This window comes from Anomaloglossus baeobatrachus, chromosome 7 (genome assembly GCF_048569485.1).
Source record: "Anomaloglossus baeobatrachus isolate aAnoBae1 chromosome 7, aAnoBae1.hap1, whole genome shotgun sequence".
Taxonomy (NCBI): domain Eukaryota; kingdom Metazoa; phylum Chordata; class Amphibia; order Anura; family Aromobatidae; genus Anomaloglossus; species Anomaloglossus baeobatrachus.
The window spans coordinates 306,262,338-306,282,259 of NC_134359.1; the positions used below are offsets into that span (position 1 = coordinate 306,262,338).

Consider the following 19,922-nt stretch of genomic DNA (forward strand, 5'->3'; position numbering starts at 1 on the left):
GCAGTGCACAGCGTACACTACATGTATACAGTGCAGCCAGTACATGGTATATACACAGTATACAGCAGAGGCCACCCTTAAAGAAAACTACCTGGAAGAGAAATGTAAGAAAACAAAACACAAAGTAAAAGGCTGTCCAGTCTGTGAAGGGTTAATCTAGAATCAGGTGACTGCACCCAGTGATCACCTGAACTGACCCCGACCTCCAGGAAAGGCGCACGTGTCCACTGTCAGCGATCAATAAAGTTATAGGGAAAAACCAAATTGGAAAAGAAAAAAAGTCAGAGGAAGGAAAAGTAAAGAGAAGCATGGCAGCTGCAGGCAGCCCGGAGCAGGTGAGGGGGGGACAAACACATGTGTGAGGGGCTGCAGTGTATGGAGGGCACATACGGGGAGTGTGAGGGGCCGTGGTGTATGGAGGGCACATACGGGGAGTGTGAGGGGCTGCGGTGTATGGAGGGCACATACGGGGAGTGTGAGGGGCTGCGGTGTATGGAGGGCACATACGGCGAGTGTGAGGGGCCGCGGTGTATGGAGGGCACATACGGGGAGTGTGAGGGGCTGCGGTGTATGGAGGGCACATACGGGGAGTGTGAGGGGCTGCGGTGTATGAGGGCACATACGGGGAGTGTGAGGGGCTGCGGTGTATGGAGGGCACATACGGGGAGTGTGAGGGGCTGCGGTGTATGGAGGGCACATACGGCGAGTGTGAGGGGCCGCGGTGTATGGGGGCACATACGGGGAGTGTGAGGGTCCGCGGTGTATGGAGGGCACATACGGGGCGTGTGAGGGGCTGCGGTGTATGGGGGCACATACGGGGAGTGTGAGGGTCCGCGGTGTATGGAGGACACATACGGGGAGTGTGAGGGGCCGCGGTGTATGGAGAGCACATACGGGGAGTGTGAGGGGCTGCGGTGTATGGAGGGCACATACGGGGAGTGTGAGGGTCCGCGGTGTATGGAGGACACATACGGGGAGTGTGAGGGGCCGCGGTGTATGGAGGGCACATGCGGGGAGTGTGAGGGGCCGCGGTGTATGGAGGGCACATACGGGGAGTGTGAGGGGCTGCGGTGTATGGAGGGCACATACGGGGAGTGTGAGGGGTTGCGGTGTATGGAGGACACATACGGGGAGTGTGAGGGGCCGCGGTGTATGGAGGGCACATGCGGGGAGTGTGAGGGGCTGCGGTGTATGGAGGACACATACGGGGAGTGTGAGGGGCCGTGGTGTATGGAGGGCACATACGGGGAGTGTGAGGGGCCGCGGTGTATGGAGGGCACATACGGGGAGTGTGAGGGGCCGCGGTGTATGGAGGGCACATACGGGGAGTGTGTGAGGGCTGCGGTGTATGGAGGGCACATACGGGGAGTGTGAGGGGCCGCGGTGTATGGAGGGCACATACGGGGAGTGTGAGGGGCTGCGGTGTATGGAGGGCACATACGGGGAGTGTGAGGGGCCGCGGTGTATGGAGGGCACATGCGGGGAGTGTGAGGGGCTGCGGTGTATGAGGGCACATACGGGGAGTGTGAGGGGCTGCGGTGCATGGAGGGCACATACGGGGAGTGTGAGGGGTTGCGGTGTATGGAGGGCACATACGGGGAGTGTGAGGGGCCGTGGTGTATGGAGGGCACATACGGGGAGTGTGAGGGGCTGCGGTGTATGGAGGGCACATACGGGGAGTGTGAGGGGCTGCGGTGTATGAGGGCACATACGGGGAGTGTGAGGGGCCGTGGTGTATGGAGGGGCACATACGGGGAGTGTGAGGGGCCGTGGTGTATGGAGGGCACATACGGGGAGTGTGAGGGGCTGCGGTGTATGAGGGCACATACGGGGAGTGTGAGGGGCTGCGGTGTATGGAGGGCACATACGGGGAGTGTGAGGGGCTGCGGTGTATGAGGGCACATACGGGGAGTGTGAGGGGCTGCGGTGTATGGAGGACACATACGGGGAGTGTGAGGGGCCGCGGTGTATGGAGGGCACATATGGGGAGTGTGAGGGGCTGCGGTGTATGGAGGACACATACGGGGAGTGTGAGGGGCCGTGGTGTATGGAGGGCACATACGGGGAGTGTGAGGGGCTGCGGTGTATGGAGGGCACATACGGGGAGTGTGAGGGGCTGCGGTGTATGAGGGCACATACGGGGAGTGTGAGGGGCTGCGGTGTATGGAGGGCACATACGGGGAGTGTGAGGGGCCGCGGTGTATGGAGGGCACATATGGGGAGTGTGAGGGGCTGCGGTGTATGGAGGACACATACGGGGAGTGTGAGGGGCCGTGGTGTATGGAGGGCACATACGGGGAGTGTGAGGGGCTGCGGTGTATGGAGGGCACATACGGGGAGTGTGAGGGGCTGCGGTGTATGAGGGCACATACGGGGAGTGTGAGGGGCCGTGGTGTATGGAGGGCACATACGGGGAGTGTGAGGGGCCGTGGTGTATGGAGGGCACATACGGGGAGTGTGAGGGGCTGCGGTGTATGAGGGCACATACGGGGAGTGTGAGGGGCTGCGGTGTATGGAGGGCACATACGGGGAGTGTGAGGGGCTGCGGTGTATGAGGGCACATACGGGGAGTGTGAGGGGCTGCGGTGTATGGAGGGCACATACGGGGAGTGTGAGGGGCCGCGGTGTATGGAGGGCACATATGGGGAGTGTGAGGGGCTGCGGTGTATGGAGGACACATACGGGGAGTGTGAGGGGCCGTGGTGTATGGAGGGCACATACGGGGAGTGTGATGGGCTGCGGTGTATGAGGGCACATACGGGGAGTGTGAGGGGCCGCGGTGTATGGAGGGCACATACGGGGAGTGTGAGGGGCTGCGGTGTATGGAGGACACATACGGGGAGTGTGAGGGGCTGCGGTGTATGGGGGCACATACGGGGAGTGTGAGGGGCTGCGGTGTATGAGGGCACATACGGGGAGTGTGAGGGGCTGCGGTGTATGGAGGGCACACACGGGGAGTGTGAGGGGCTGCATTGGACGGAGGGCACATACGGGGAGTGTGAGGGGCCGCGGTGTATGGAGGGCACATACGGGGAGTGTGAGGGGCCGCGGTGTATGGAGGGCACATACGGCGAGTGTGAGGGGCCGCGGTGTATGGAGGGCACATACGGGGAGTGTGAGGGGCCGCGGTGTATGGAGGGCACATACGGGGAGTGTGAGGGGCCGCGGTGTATGGAGGGCACATACGGGGAGTGTGAGGGGCCGCGGTGTATGGAGGGCACATACGGGGAGTGTGAGGGGCCGCGGTGTATGGAGGGCACATACGGGGAGTGTGAGGGGCCGCGGTGTATGGAGGGCACATACGGGGAGTGTGAGGGGCCGCGGTGTATGGAGGGCACATACGGGGAGTGTGAGGGGCCGCGGTGTATGGAGGGCACATACGGGGAGTGTGAGGGGCCGCGGTGTATGGAGGGCACATACGGGGAGTGTGAGGGGCCGCGGTGTATGGAGGGCACATACGGGGCGTGTGAGGGGCCGCGGTGTATGGAGGGCACATACGGGGCGTGTGAGGGGCCGCGGTGTATGGAGGGCACACACGGGGAGTGTGAGGGGCCGCGGTGGATGGAGGGCACACACGGGGAGTGTGAGGGGCTGCGGTGTATGTAGGACACACACGGGGAGTGTGAGGGGCTGCGGTGTATGTAGGACACATGCGGGGAGTGTGAGGGGCCGCGGTGGATGTAGGACACATGCGGGGAGTGTGAGGGGCTGCGGTGTATGTAGGACACATGCGGGGAGTGTGAGGGGCTGCGGTGTATGGAGGGCACATACGGGGAGTGTGAGGGGCCGCGGTGGATGGAGGGCACACACGGGGAGTGTGAGGGGCTGCGGTGTATGTAGGACACATGCGGGGAGTGTGAGGGGCTGCGGTGTATGTAGGACACATGCGGGGAGTGTGAGGGGCCGCGGTGGATGGAGGGCACATACGGGGAGTGTGAGGGGCCGCGGTGGATGGAGGGCACACACGGGGAGTGTGAGGGGCTGCGGTGTATGGAGGACACATGCGGGGAGTGTGAGGGGCTGCGGTGTATGTAGGACACATGCGGGGAGTGTGAGGGGCTGCGGTGTATGTAGGACACATGCGGGGAGTGTGAGGGGCTGCGGTGTATGTAGGACACATGCGGGGAGTGTGAGGGGCCGCGGTGGATGGAGGGCACATACGGGGAGTGTGAGGGGCCGCGGTGGATGGAGGGCACATACGGGGAGTGTGAGGGGCTGCGGTGTATGTAGGACACATGCGGGGAGTGTGAGGGGCTGCGGTGTATGTAGGACACATGCGGGGAATGTGAGGGCCGCGGTGGATGGAGGGCACATACGGGGAGTGTGAGGGGCTGCGGTGTATGTAGGACACATGCGGGGAGTGTGAGGGGCTGCGGTGTATGTAGGACACATGCGGGGAGTGTGAGGGGCTGCGGTGTATGTAGGACACATGCGGGGAATGTGAGGGGCCGCGGTGGATGGAGGGCACATACGGGGAGTGTGAGGGGCTGCGGTGTATGTAGGACACATGCGGGGAGTGTGAGGGGCTGCCATGGACGGAGGGCTCATCCTCTTGTTTTGCCCCCTGACCTCTCCTCTCTCCTCAGGTGGTCTCTCTTCGGGGGAAGGTTTGCCTGGTGACCGGGGCCAGCTCTGGGATCGGTGCCGGTACCGCGCTGCTCTTTGCCCGTCTTGGAGCCCGGTTGGCCCTTAATGGAAGAAATGAAGAGAAACTGAAGGAGACGGCTCGGGGCTGTGAGGAGTTCTGTGACCAGAAGGTGACGTTATCCTCCAGAGCTGCGCTCTATAATGAGTCTCCACCTTCCGTCTGTCTGTCTTGGAGATGAGCTGCAGTGTCCATCACAGCCTCTGACAGGGCGGGGGCAGTAGAGAGTACATTGTAATCCCAGACTACCCCTTTAATCTGTGTGGTTCCCTCATCTGCCAGTATTAAAGGGACGGCGTCTTTCCATATTAGTAGTATATGGCGTGGAGCTTTACGGCCTTGTCACTTAATCTGTCATTTTCCTTTTTCTGTGTCCCTTTATCTGATGTTTTTCTCAGATATTTCATGACAGGGGGCGCTGTTGCATTCACATCTATGGGAAACCTTTGCAGATTGCTTAGTGGTGGGAGGTGGTACTACAAGTGCCGTCCTCTCCTGTGCAGAATATTAACCCTTCCTTGTCCGCAGCCTCTGCTGGTTCCTGGAGACCTGACAGATGAGGCGCTGCTCCGGGGGATGGTGGAGCAGACGGTGGCGCACTTTGGGCAGCTGGACGTGCTGGTGAACAGTGGAGGGATACTGGCCATGGGGACGATCGAGAACACGAGCCTGGAGGACTACGACCCGCGTGATGAACGTCAACACCCGGTGAGGGGCGCCCAAACGTCAACTTCCCGCTGTCTCCCAAACAAGCTCTCTTTCTTTTTCGCTCCTAATTGGGAGACCCAGACAGTGGGTGTATAGCTACTGCCTCTGGAGGCCGCACAAAGAACTACACTTAAAAGTGTAAGGCCCCTCCCCTTCTGGCTATACACCCTCCCGTAGGAGTACGGATTCCTCAGTTTTAGCTTTGTGCGAAGGAGGTCAGACACGCACGCATAGCTCCATTGTTTTTAGTCAGCAGCAGCTGCTGACTATGTCGGATGGAAGAAAAGAGGGCCCATACAGGGCTCCCAGCATGCTCCCTTCTCACCCCACTGTATGTCGGAGGTGTTTGTAAGGTTGAGGTACCCATTGCGGGTACGGCGGCAGGAGCCCACATGCTGATTCCTTCCCCATCCCTTTTTACAGGGCTCTGGGTGAAGTGGGATTTACTGGTCTCCAGGCACTGAGACCGTGCTCCATCTACAGCCCCTGGAGAAGATGCTGGATGGAGCGGAGTACATTAGGGACATGGCCCTGCTTCCTCAAGGTACTCTGTGTCCCCGTGCATTTGGCGCTCACACCGCAGCATGCTGGGTGTTGTAGTGCGCCGGGGACATCAGCGCTGCGGCGCTTGTGCCATGGCCTCATTCAGCTTCGCTGAAGCAGGCACACTTCTGGGAATCGGTCGCGCCGGCCGCTGGGACTGCGGCGCGGCTGGCACTTGTGGTGCGCCGGGGACTTCAGCGCGGGCCGCGCTTTTACGGCGGCCGCGCTGATAACTCGAGTCCCCGGCTTTTGCGGCCTGCTTCCGTTCGTTCCCGCCCCCAGACCTGCCAGTCAGGAGAGGGGCGGGACGCTGGTCAGTGCATCAGCGCCGAGGGCTGGAGTCGTTTTTACATACTCCAGCCCTCACAATAGGCACAGAGGGGACACTGTTTCCCGCACTTTTGTTTAGGAACTCCCACGGACCGCCCCTCTCCACAGACGCCGGCAGCCATTCCTGCTGACACGCTGAGCTGCAGAGGGGAGCCGGGGAGACCCAGACAAGGAATCTGCAGCCTCTTACCCGCTATTCAGCGGGCGGTAAGCAGCCCTCAGGGCTCACCCCCTCTTGGGCCAGTAGTATTCTTAGTATTTTGTTTCTACAAATACTTTGTATTGCATAGCGCTGGTCGCCCTTTGGCTATAGACTCTCTCACATTGCAGAGAGCCAGCAGCATGTCGTCCGTAAAACGCAAGGGTGCCAAGGCACAGACATTATATGCTTCCTGCACCGCATGTGGGACTTTTCTACCGGCAGGCTCCACGGACCCCCATTGTGTGCAGTGCTCGGCCCCTGCGGCGCTTGCACAGTCGGGACCTCTGCTGGACGTGACCCAGGGTGTACCACCTGTGAATGCTGTCCAGGTGACAGGAACTGAGTTTGCAGCTTTTGCTGACAGAATGTCTCTCACTATGTCACAAATTCTTGACACATTGCGAGCTAGGCCTGTACTTCAGGCCACGGACACTGTGCAATCATTGCCCCCTGGTCCCCCTCAGCTCCAAGCTCCGGGACGGGCATATACACCTCAGGGTGAAGACTCTGACTCGGACGATGGCCCCGGGCAGCCTAAGCGGGCTCGCTATGACGGGCCTTCACATTCATCTCAATGGTCAGGATCCCAGCGAGATGAATCTATGGGTGATGAGGCGGACGTAACTGATCAGGATTCTGATCCTGGGACCGCTCTCAATCTAGATACACCAGATGGTGACGCCATAGTTAATGATCTTATATTTAACATCAATAAGATGTTAAATATTTCCCCACCAGCTCCTCTTGTAGAGGAGTCAGCTTCGCAGCACGAGAGAATCCATTTCAGATACCCTAAGCGTACATTAAGCACTTTTCTGGACCACGCTGACTTTAGAGACGCAATCCAGAAACCCCACGCTTATCCTGAAAGGCGTTTTTCTAAACGGCTTAAAGATACACGCTATCCTTTTCCCCCTGAGGTGGTCAAGGGTTGGACCCAGTGTCCAAAAGTGGATCCTCCAATTTCCAGGCTTGCAGCTAGATCCTTGGTTGCAGTTGAGGATGGAGCGGCACTTAAAGATGCCACTGACAGGCAGATGGAGCTCTGGCTGAAATCCATCTATGAAGCGATTGGAGCGTCGTTAGCGCCATCTTTTGCGGCCGTATGGGCACTCCAAGCTATCTCAGCCGGGCTTGCGCAAGTCGACTCAGTCACACGTGCATTTGCCCCGCAGGTAGCACCATTGACCTCGCAAATGGCGGCATTTGCGTCGTACGCGATTAATGCTGTTCTTGACGCTACAAGCCGCACGGCAGTGGCGTCAGCCAACTCCGTTGTTTTGCGTAGGGCCCTGTGGTTGAGACATTGGAAAGCAGATTCTCATTCCAAGAAGTGCTTAACCAATTTGCCTTTTTCTCGTGACCGATTGTTTGGAGAGCGTTTGGATGAAATCATCAAACACTCCAAGGGTAAGGACTCATCCTTACCGCAACACAGACAAAACAAACCCCAACAGAGGAAGGGTCAGTCTGGTTATCGGTCCTTTCGAGGACCGGGCAGGTCCCAATTCGCCTCGTCAAAAAAGACTCAAAAAGACCAGAGACGCTCAGATTCTTGGAGGTCTCAGTCACGCCCAAAAAGGACAGCCGGAGGAACCGTTGCCAAGACGGCGTCCTCCTGACTTGCAGTCTCCGATTCCCACACCCGCGGTCGGTGGGAGGCTTTCCCACTTTGGCGACATTTGGCTGTCACGCGTCAAAGACCGTTGGGTGAGGGATATTCTGTCTCACGGGTACAGGATAGAGTTCAGTTCTCGTCCGCCAACTCGTTTCTTCAGAACTTCTCCACCACCAGACCGAGCCGATGCTCTGTTGCAGGCGGTGGCCGCTCTAAAGGCGGAAGGAGTGGTGACCTCCGTCCCTCTTCAGGAACAAGGTCACGGTTTTTACTCCAATCTGTTTGTGGTCCCAAAAAAGGACGGATCGTATCGACCCGTCCTGGATCTAAAGTTGCTCAACAGACACGTAAAAGTCAGGAGGTTCCGGATGGAATCCCTACGCTCCGTCATAGCCTCAATGTCTCAAGGAGATTTTCTAGCATCAATAGATATCAAAGATGCGTATCTCCACGTGCCGATTGCACCAGAGCATCAGCGTTTCCTACGCTTCGTCATACACGACGAACACCTGCAGTTCGTAGCGTTACCTTTCGGTCTGGCAACAGCCCCCCGGGTCTTCATCAGGCGGCGGTGGCCCACCTGTAGGAAGAGGCTGTCTGACAGTCCGTTCATGTGGTATCTTTTTACCCACCCAGGGACTGCTTTTGGACGTCCCACTGTCTGGGTCTCCCAATTAGGAGCGAAAAAGAAGGGAATTTTGTTTACTTACCGTAAATTCCTTTTCTTCTAGCTCCAATTGGGAGACCCAGCACCCGCCCTATTTGTTCTTAGGGTTTCTTTTTTCGGGTGCACATGTTGTTCATGTTGTTTCTTAAGTTCTCCGATCTTGTTATCGGATTGAATTTGTTTTTGAAACTGTTATTGGCTTTCCTCCTTCTTGCTTTGGTACTAAAACTGAGGAATCCGTACTCCTACGGGAGGGTGTATAGCCAGAAGGGGAGGGGCCTTACACTTTTAAGTGTAGTTCTTTGTGCGGCCTCCAGAGGCAGTAGCTATACACCCACTGTCTGGGTCTCCCAATTGGAGCTAGAAGAAAAGGAATTTACGGTAAGTAAACAAAATTCCCTTCTTTTTTCCACAAATTTTATTGTCCCCTAGATATAAGGGGGCAGCAAGGGTCTGGTGTTTATACCCCCCTTCCCCAGCGAGGGTCTGGTGTTTATACCCCCCTTCCCCAGCGAGGGTCTGGTGTTTATACCCCCCTTCCCCAGCGAGGGTCTGGTGTTTATACCCCCCTTCCCCAGCGAGGGTCTGGTGTTTATACCCCCCTTCCCCAGCGAGGGTCTGGTGTTTATACCCCCAGGGAGGGTCTGGTGTTTATACCCCCCTTCCCCAGCGAGGGTCTGGTGTTTATACCCCCAGGGAGGGTCTGGTGTTTATACCCCCCTTCCCCAGCGAGGGTCTGGTGTTTATACCCCCCTTCCCCAGGGAGGGTCTGGTGTTTATACCCCCCTTCCCCAGCGAGGGTCTGGTGTTTATACCCCCCTTCCCCAGCGAGGGTCTGGTGTTTATACCCCCCTTCCCCAGCGAGGGTCTGGTGTTTATACCCCCCTTCCCCAGCGAGGGTCTGGTGTTTATACCCCCCTTCCCCAGCGAGGGTCTGGTGTTTATACCCCCCTTCCCCAGCGAGGGTCTGGTGTTTATACCCCCCTTCCCCAGCGAGGGTCTGGTGTTTATACCCCCAGCGAGGGTCTGGTGTTTATACCCCAGCGAGGGTCTGGTGTTTATACCCCCAGCGAGGGTCTGGTGTTTATACCCCCAGCGAGGGTCTGGTGTTTATACCCCCAGCGAGGGTCTGGTGTTTATACCCCCAGCGAGGGTCTGGTGTTTATACCCCCAGCGAGGGTCTGGTGTTTATACCCCCAGCGAGGGTCTGGTGTTTATACCCCCAGCGAGGGTCTGGTGTTTTATACCCCCAGCGAGGGTCTGGTGTTTATACCCCAGCGAGGGTCTGGTGTTTATACCCCCAGCGAGGGTCTGGTGTTTATACCCCCAGCGAGGGTCTGGTGTTTATACCCCCAGCGAGGGTCTGGTGTTTATACCCCCAGCGAGGGTCTGGTGTTTATACCCCCAGCGAGGGTCTGGTGTTTATACCCCCAGCGAGGGTCTGGTGTTTACACCCCCCTTCCCCAGCGAGGGTCTGGTGTTTATACCCCCCTTCCTTCAGCGAGGGTCTGGTGTTTATACCCCCCTTCCCCCAGCGAGGGTCTGGTGTTTATACCCCCCTTCCCCCAGCGAGGGTCTGGTGCTTATACCCCCCTTCCCCCAGCGAGGGTCTGGTGCTTATACCCCCCTTCCCCCAGCGAGGGTCTGGTGTTTATACTCCCCTTCCCCCAGCGAGGGTCTGGTGCTTATACCCCCCTTCCCCCAGCGAGGGTCTGGTGCTTATACCCCCCTTCCCCCAGCGAGGGTCTGGTGTTTATACCCCCCTTCCCCAGCGAGGGTCTGGTGTTTATACCCCCCTTCCCCAGCGAGGGTCTGGTGTTTACACCTCCCTTCCCCAGCGAGGGTCTGGTGTTTACACCCCCCTTCCCCAGCGAGGGTCTGGTGTTTACACCCCCCTTCCCCAGCGAGGGTCTGGTGTTTACACCTCCCTTCCCCAGCGAGGGTCTGGTGTTTATACCCCTTTTCCCCAGCGAGGGTCTGGTGTTTATACCCCCCTTCCCCCAGCGAGGGTCTGGTGTTTATACCCCCCTTCCCCCAGCGAGGGTCTGGTGTTTTCCCCCCAGGGAGGGTCTGGCCTTTCCTGGGGGTGTCAGGACCTCAGGTGTAGCAGGTAATTGGTGTAACCATTAAGCGTCTCCCCCTGCGCCCACAGGTCGCTGTTCTACCTCACTCAGCAGGCCGTGCCCCATCTCATCAAGACCAAAGGGAACATCATCAACGTCTCCAGTGTGAACGGACAGAGATCGGTGAGTGATAGAGGGGCACAGGCCTGGTTCATGGGGTCTCCTCACTATGACCCGGCCCCGGCCTCGGGGGGGTGGTGGGGGGTACCTCACAGGCCCTTTCCAGCACGGGGAGCCCCGTATTCTGCTCCGGTATGGGGGCCCCTTTATGTCTCTGCTCCTGATTTGAGGTGTTTCATCTTCCAGTTCCCCGGGGTCCTGGCCTATTGTATGTCCAAGTCTGCGGTGGACCAGTTGACCCGATGTGCGGCTCTGGGTGAGCGCTGCCCTGTGGCGACATTACTCCTGGCTCTATAGTGCGGCGTTACATCCTCATGATTCTCCTTTTTCTTTCTGCTCAGAGTTGGCGAGTAAACAAGTGCGAGTGAACGCCGTCAGGTGAGTGTGAGCGGATACTGCGTGCTAATGTTCATACCGCGGTCACTTACCGAGGCTCACAGCGATGAATGTGCGGGGCTGGCCCCGGTGATATTACTACCGCATGGCTGGACGAGGATGTGACCCCGCTATGTAAACTTACCGAGCACACACGTGACGTGCCGTCTGCAGTGCGGTGCCAGCTGTGCTGTACAGACAACGCCTGAGTGTAACTGCTATGAATGGACGAGCTCAACCCCTCGCTGCTGCTGTCATTTGTGGCCGCTGCTGTCATTTGTGGCCGCTGCTGTCATTTGTGGCCGCTGCTGTCATTTGTGGCCGCTGCTGTCATTTGTGGCCGCTGCTGTCATTTGTGGCCGCTGCTGTCATTTGTGGCCGCTGCTGTCATTTGTGGCCGCGGCTGTCATTTGTGGCCGCGGCTGTCATTTGTGGCCGCGGCTGTCATTTGTGGCCGCTGCATTGAAGCAGTTACACATATGGGTACTCGTGACAACCATGAGTCTCTGGAGCATCTAGCTATGTGTACAGCGCCCCCCGAGTCTATCTGCATGCACGGCGCCCCCCGCGTCTGCTATGTGTACAGCAGGGTCCACGGTATACATTGCTTGTACAATATGTTAATATCAATCACAAGTTCTAACAAAACAGGAAGAAAATGCAAGGTGCAGAGGGTCCGCACAGGGCAGCCGTCGACCCCCCCCCCCAAGGCCACGCAGGGCCGTGGCCCCCTCTCCACAGCCTGCACAGGCCCCTCATCTCCGCTCAGCCCTCTATATACAGGCCTAGCTGCCTCCATATTCCGGAATGTTCCGTGAGCAGCATTACTCCTGGGATTAACCCCCTGATGTCAGTGAATGTGGCGGCTCATACTTACAATGCACACAAAGCAGCCATGACGGGACGCTGCAAAATCATCATCATCACAGCACCACCAGGCGACATTGCTTTGTTTTCTTCTTTCTTCCATGACTCATATCGTTATTTTTCCGTTCCCTCGTATGTATGCGACGTCTTTGTTATGGGACAAGTTTTAGTTTTTGAAAGACGCCATTAACTTTCCCATTCAGTGTGCTGGAAAACGGGAAAAAATAAGTAAGGCACAATGTAACAGCAGAATAGTGAGTGCAGCTCTGGAGGTGACTGAAGGATAAGACATGATGTAACAGCAGAATAGTGAGTGCAGCTCTGGAGGTGACTGGAGGATAAGACATGATGTAACAGCAGAATAGTGAGTGCAGCTCTGGAGGTGACTGAAGGATAAGACATGATGTAACAGCAGAATAGTGAGTGCAGCTCTGGAGGTGACTGAAGGATAAGACATGATGTAACAGCAGAATAGTGAGTGCAGCTCTGGAGGTGACTGGAGGATAAGACATGATGTAACAGCAGAATAGTGAGTGCAGCTCTGGAGGTGACTGGAGGATAAGGCACGATGTAACAGCAGAATAGTGACTGCAGCTCTGGAGGTGACTGGAGGATAAGACATGATGTAACAGCAGAATAGTGACTGCAGCTCTGGAGGTGACTGAAGGATAAGACATGATGTAACAGCAGAATAGTGAGTGCAGCTCTGGAGGTGACTGGAGGATAAGACATGATGTAACAGCAGAATAGTGAGTGCAGCTCTGGAGGTGACTGGAGGATAAGGCACGATGTAACAGCAGAATAGTGACCAGCTCTGGAGGTGACTGAAGGATAAGACATGATGTAACAGCAGAATAGTGAGTGCAGCTCTGGAGGTGACTGGAGGATAAGACATGATGTAACAGCAGAATAGTGAGTGCAGCTCTGGAGGTGACTGGAGGATAAGGCACGATGTAACAGCAGAATAGTGACTGCAGCTCTGGAGGTGACTGGAGGATAAGACATGATGTAACAGCAGAATAGTGAGTGCAGCTCTGGAGGTGACTGGAGGATAAGACATGATGTAACAGCAGAATAGTGAGTGCAGCTCTGGAGGTGACTGGAGGATAAGACATGATGTAACAGCAGAATAGTGACTGCAGTTCTGGAGGTGACTGGAGGATAAGACATGATGTAACAGCAGAATAGTGAGTGCAGCTCTGGAGGTAACTGGAGGATAAGACATGATGTAACAGCATACTAGTGAGTGCAGCTCTGGAGGTGACTGGAGGATAAGACATGATGTAACAGCAGACTAGTGAGTGCAGCTCTGGAGGTAACTGGAGGATAAGACATGATGTAACAGCAGAATAGTGAGTGCAGCTCTGGAGGTGACTGGAGGATAAGACATGATGTAACGGCAGAATAGTGAGTGCAGCTCTGGAGGTGATTGGAGGGTAATGCGGGCTTTACACGAGACGATCTATCGTCGGGGTCTCGGTTTTTGTGACGCACATCCGGCATCGCTTGTGACGACGTCTCGTGTGACACCTCCGAGTGACGCAGTATCGCTCACAAATCGTGAGTCGTGTACACGTCGCTCAGTTTCAAAAAATTGTTTAATTAAAATGTCGCTGGTTGTTCATCGTACCCGGGGCAGCGCACATCGCAGTGTGTGACACCCCGGGAACGATGAACACCGCTTACCTGCGTCTCCCGCCGGCTATGCGCCCCTCCGCTTCTATTGGCCGGCTGTCGAGTGACGTTGCTGTGACGCCGAACATCCCACTCCAGGAAGTGGACGTTCGCCGCCCACATCGAGGTCACACAGCAGGTAACGACTTTGTGTGACACGGGCAGCGATTTGCCCGTGACGCACAAACGATGGGGGCGGGTACGATCGCTCGTGAAATTACACGATAGATCGTACCGTGTAAAGCCCACATTAGACATGATGTAACAGCAGAATAGTGAGTGCAGCTCTGGAGGATCCCATTATTGATGCTCTTGTGACTTGTGTCTCTCAGTCCGGGGGTGGTTGTGACGGAGGTGCACCGGCGTGCGGGGCTGGATGAGGAGCAGTACACTCAGGTACACCGCTCTGCCCTCCTCTTCCTGGATCTGTTGCTGTTTTCCTGTTATTACCTCTTGTTCTCCTCCTCCCGGTGCAGTTCCTGCAGCGAGCGCAGCTCACCCACGCCCTGGGCCGGCCCGGCACGGTGGAAGAAGTGGCCCGGACAATCGCTTTCCTGGCTTCAGACGCTGCATCTTTCATCACCGGGGTCACTATGCCCGTAGACGGTGGACGCCACGCCATGTGCCCGAGATAATGTCCTGTACAACCATCAATAAAGGCCTGAGAGTAGCATGTAGTGTGTGCCGAGAGGAGCGGGCGACCGCGGATCGTATGGGGAGGATCGGGCAACCGCGGATCGTATGGGGAGGATTGTGCGACCGCGGATCGTATGGGGAGGATCGGGCGACCGCGGATCGTATGGGGAGGATCGGGCGACCGCGGATCGTATGGGGAGGATCGGGCAACTGCGGATCGTATGGGGAGGATCGGGCAACTGCGGATCGTAGAGGGGAGGATCGGGCGACCGCGGATCGTATGGGGAGGATCGGGCGACCGCAGATCGTATGGGGAGGAGCGGGCGACCGCAAATCGTATGGGGAGGAGCGGGCGACCACGGATCGTAGAGGGGAGGATCGGGCCACCGCGGACCGTAGGGGGAGGATCGGGTGACCGCGGATTGTAGAGGAAAGGATCGGGCTACCGCGGATCGTAGGGGGAGGATCGGGCTACCGCGGATCGTAGGGGGAGGATCGGGCTACCGCGGATCGTAGGGGGAGGAGCGGGCGGATCGTAGAGGGGAGGAGCGGGCGGACTGTAAATTGTAGAGGGGGAGGAGCGTATACTTGTGTATTGTTGTCCTCCGGGCCGGTCGTCCTCATCGGGTAGCTCTTCGGGGTGGAAGTGATGAGCGGTCGTCTCCTGCTCTGATCCTCGCACAGGTCGCGCCTCTCCCTGCGCCGTTCTTTTTCTTTCTGTTGTTGGCTTTTCTTCTGTTTACCGAGGATCAGGCGTTGGCTCAGTCTTGTTCCTCGGAGGGACTGTGTCACAGCGTGACGCCGCACAGAGCGTGCCAAAATACAGCCCAAGAGCAGAAAAGTACAGCCAAAAGCCAATCTGTCACCGACCGCGGCCAGAAGAATGTGCCAGAGGCAAAGCAGCAAGATACCAGCGTACAGTCATGTGCTGGACGCTAAACTCATGCAACCGAGGTCCTCCGTCTGGTCAAGAAGACTAATCGCTCCAACACGCGTTTCACCCGCGCTTATTCAGGGGGTGGTGAGGAGGCGGGAGAATATGGGACTAGAGGGGAGTGGAGGGGATTAGAATGGAGGGGACAGTGGGGAGTGAAGTGGACAGAGGGGACAGTGGGGAGGGGACTGGAGGGGAGTGTAGGGGACTGGAGGGGAGTGTAGGGGACTGGAGGGGAGTGTAGGGGACTGGAGGGGAGTGTAGGGGACTAGAGGGGACTAGAGGGGAGCGGAGGGGACTAGAGGGGAGCGTAGGGGACTAGAGGGGAGCGTAGGGGACTAGAGGGGAGCGTAGGGGACTAGAGGGGAGCGTAGGGGACTAGAGGGGAGCGTAGGGGACTAGTGGGGAGCGTAGGGGACTAGAGGGGAGCGTAGGGGACTAGAGGGGAGCGTAGGGGACTAGAGGGGAGCGTAGGGAACTAGAGGGGAGCGTAGGGGACTAGTGGGGAGTGTAGGGGACAGTGGGGAATGGAGGGGACTAGAGGGGAGCGTAGGGGACTAGAGGGGAGCGTAGGGGACTAGAGGGGAGCGTAGGGGACAGTGGGGAATGGAGGGGACTAGAGGGGAGCGTAGGGGACTAGTGGGGAGCGTAGGGGACAGTGGGGAATGGAGGGGACTAGAGGGGAGCGTAGGGGACTAGAGGGGAGCGTAGGGGACTAGAGGGGAACGTAGGGGACTAGAGGGGAGCGTAGGGGACTAGAGGGGAGCGTAGGGGACTAGTGGGGACTAGAGGGGAGTGTAGGGGAGTGTAGGGGACTAGAGGGGAGCGTAGGGGACTAGAGGGGAGCGTAGGGGACTAGTGGGGAGCGTAGGGGACTAGTGGGGAGCGTAGGGGACTAGTGGGGAGCGTAGGGGACTAGAGGGGAGCGTAGGGGACTAGAGGGGAGCGTAGGGGACTAGAGGGGAGCGTAGGGGACTAGAGGGGAGCGTAGGGGACTAGAGGGGAGCGTAGGGGACTAGAGGGGAGCGTAGGGGACTAGAGGGGAGCGTAGGGGACTAGAGGGGAGCGTAGGGGACAGTGGGGACTAGAGGGGAGCGTAGGGGACTAGAGGGGAGCGTAGGGGACTAGAGGGGAGCGTAGAGGACTAGTGGGGAGCGTAGGGGACAGTGGGGAATGGAGGGGACTAGAGGGGAGCGTAGGGGACTAGAGGGGAGCGTAGGGGACTAGAGGGGAGCGTAGGGGACTAGTGGGGACTAGAGGGGAGTGTAGGGGAGTGTAGGGGACTAGTGGGGAGCGTAGGGGACTAGAGGGGAGTGTAGGGGGACTAGTGGGGACTAGAGGGGAGTGTAGGGGACTGGAGGGGAGTGTAGGGGACTAGAGGGGAGCGTAGGGGACAGTGGGGAATGGAGGGGACTAGTGGGGACTAGAGGGGAGCGTAGGGAACTAGAGGGGAGCGTAGGGGACTAGAGGGGAGCGTAGGGGACAGTGGGGAATGGAGGGGACTAGAGGGGAGCGTAGGGGACTAGAGGGGAGCGTAGGGGACAGTGGGGAATGGAGGGGACTAGAGGGGAGCGTAGGGGACAGTGGGGACTAGAGGGGAGCGTAGGGGACTAGAGGGGAGCGTAGGGGACTAGCGGGGAGCGTAGGGGACTAGCGGGGAGCGTAGGGGACAGTAGGGAATGGAGGGGACTAGAGGGAAGTGTAGGGGAGCGTAGGGGACAGTGGGGACTAGAGGGAAGTGAAGTCTTCCCTGAATGCAGATGTTACCTCAGAATTGGGACTGTTGGTAATGGCGGATCAGTTCTGGAGGGGAGAGCAGTGGATTTCCCTGCTCAGATTATTACACCGCGTGTTATTGTCATGTGCTGTATAGATGTGTGACCTGGTCACGGTCCCCTTCCCTCCTGCTCTGTCTTCACCTGTGCAGCTGCCAGGCAGGGGGAGGCCTAGTCTCGGAGCAGGCCCTGCCCTGATCTAGTCTGTCCACATTACATACAGGCGTCGGCCTCCTCAGCCTCGCCTGGATTTTCAGGTTTAGGCTTCTTATTTCAGACTGAAGCTCTGATAAGTGACAGAAAGATGAGGGGAGGCTGATAACATGGAGACCTCCAGGAGACGAGCCCCGGCCCTGGTCCTGTGTCTGCTGCTCAGGAATGGTGAGTCTGGGCCTTACTGACAGCACCCCGGGGTCTCCACCTGTGGGGGCATCTGTGCTGTATTATAGGAGAGGTGGTGGAGGGCCTAAACTGTGGGCTCAGATATTCAGGAGGGGTAAACCCAGAGGTGAAATGTGCAGGAGAGGCACAACCAGAGCACACAAGCATGACATGTGAACGAGGGGTACAACCAGGGCACACAAGCATGAAATGTGCAGGAGGGGTACAGCCAGGGCACACAAGCATGAAATATGCAGGAGGGGTACAGCCAGGTACACAAGCATGAAATGTGCAGGAGGGGCACAACCAGGGCACACAAGCATGAAATATGCAGGAGGGGTACAACCAGGGAGCACAAGCATGAAATGTGCAGGAGGGGCACAACCAGGGCACACAAGCATGAAATATGCAGGAGGGGTACAACTAGGGCACACAAGCATGAAATGTGCAGGAGGGGTACAACCAGGTACACAAGCATGAAATGTGCAGGAGGGGTACAGCCAGGGAGCACAAGCATGAAATGTGCAGGAGGGGTACAACCAGGGAGCACAAGCATGAAATGTGCAGGAGGGGTACAACCAGGGAGCACAAGCATGAAATGTGCAGGAGGGGCACAACCAGGGCACACAAGCATGAAATGTGCAGGAGGGGTACAACCAGGTACACAAGCATGAAATGTGCAGGAGGGGTACAACCAGGGTACACAAGCATGACATGTGCACGAGGGGTACAACCAGGGCACACAAGCATGAAATGTGCAGGAGGGGTACAACCAGGGCACACAAGCATGAAATGTGCAGGAGGGGTACAACCAGGGCACACAAGCATGAAATGTGCAGGAGAGGCACAACCAGGGCACACAAGCATGAAATGTGCACGAGGGGTACAACCAGGGTACACAAGCATGAAATGTGCAGGAGAGGCACAACCAGGGCACACAAGCATGAAATGTGCAGGAGAGGCACAACCAGGGCACACAAGCATGACATGTGCACGAGGGGTACAACCAGGGTACACAAGCATGAAATGTGCAGGAGAGGCACAACCAGGGCACACAAGCATGACGTGCACGAGGGGTACAACCAGGGTACACAAGCATGAAATGTGCAGGAGAGGCACAACCAGGGCACACAAGCATGACATGTGCATGAGGGGTACAACCAGGGCACACAAGCATGAAATGTGCAGGAGAGGCACAACCAGGGCACACAAGCATGAAATGTGCAGGAGGGGTACAACCAGGGTACACAAGCATGAAATGTGCAGGAGGGGTACAACCAGGGTACACAAGCATGACATGTGCACGAGGGGTACAACCAGGGCACACAAGCATGAAATGTGCAGGAGGGGTACAACCAGGGCACACAAGCATGAAATGTGCAGGAGGGGTACAACCAGGGCACACAAGCATGAAATGTGCAGGAGAGGCACAACCAGGGCACACAAGCATGAAATGTGCACGAGGGGTACAACCAGGGTACACAAGCATGAAATGTGCAGGAGAGGCACAACCAGGGCACACAAGCATGAAATGTGCAGGAGAGGCACAACCAGGGCACACAAGCATGACATGTGCACGAGGGGTACAACCAGGGTACACAAGCATGAAATGTGCAGGAGAGGCACAACCAGGGCACACAAGCATGACATGTGCACGAGGGGTACAACCAGGGTACACAAGCATGAAATGTGCAGGAGAGGCACAACCAGGGCACACAAGCATGACATGTGCATGAGGGGTACAACCAGGGCACACAAGCATGAAATGTGCAGGAGAGGCACAACCAGGGCACACAAGCATGAAATGTGCAGGAGGGGTACAACCAGGGTACACAAGCATGAAATGTGCAGGAGAGGCACAACCAGGGCACACAAGCATGACATGTGCACGAGGGGTACAACCAGGGCACACAAGCATGACATGTGCACGAGGGGTACAACCAGGGTACACAAGCATGAAATGTGCAGGAGAGGCACAACCAGGGCACACAAGCATGAAATGTGCAGGAGAGGCAGAACCAGGGCACACAAGCATGAAATGTGCAGGAGGGGTACAACCAGGGTACACAAGCATGAAATGTGCAGGAGAGGCACAACCAGGGCACACAAGCATGACATGTGCACGAGGGGTACAACCAGGGTACACAAGCATGAAATGTGCAGGAGAGGCACAACCAAAGCATGAAATGTGCAGGAGAGGCACAACCAGGGCACACAAGCATGACATGTGCACGAGGGGTACAACCAGGGTACACAAGCATGAAATGTGCAGGAGGGGTACAACCAGGGCACACAAGCATGAAATGTGCAGGAGAGGCACAACC

At 57.4% G+C, this 19,922-nt stretch overlaps 1 pseudogene; it reads left to right on the forward strand.

Moving 5' to 3' along the window:
- Positions 1 to 241: 241 nt before the first annotated feature.
- On the forward strand, positions 242 to 14,542 carry LOC142246582 (3-oxoacyl-[acyl-carrier-protein] reductase FabG-like; annotated as a pseudogene).
- The last annotated feature ends 5,380 nt before the right edge of the window (positions 14,543 to 19,922 follow it).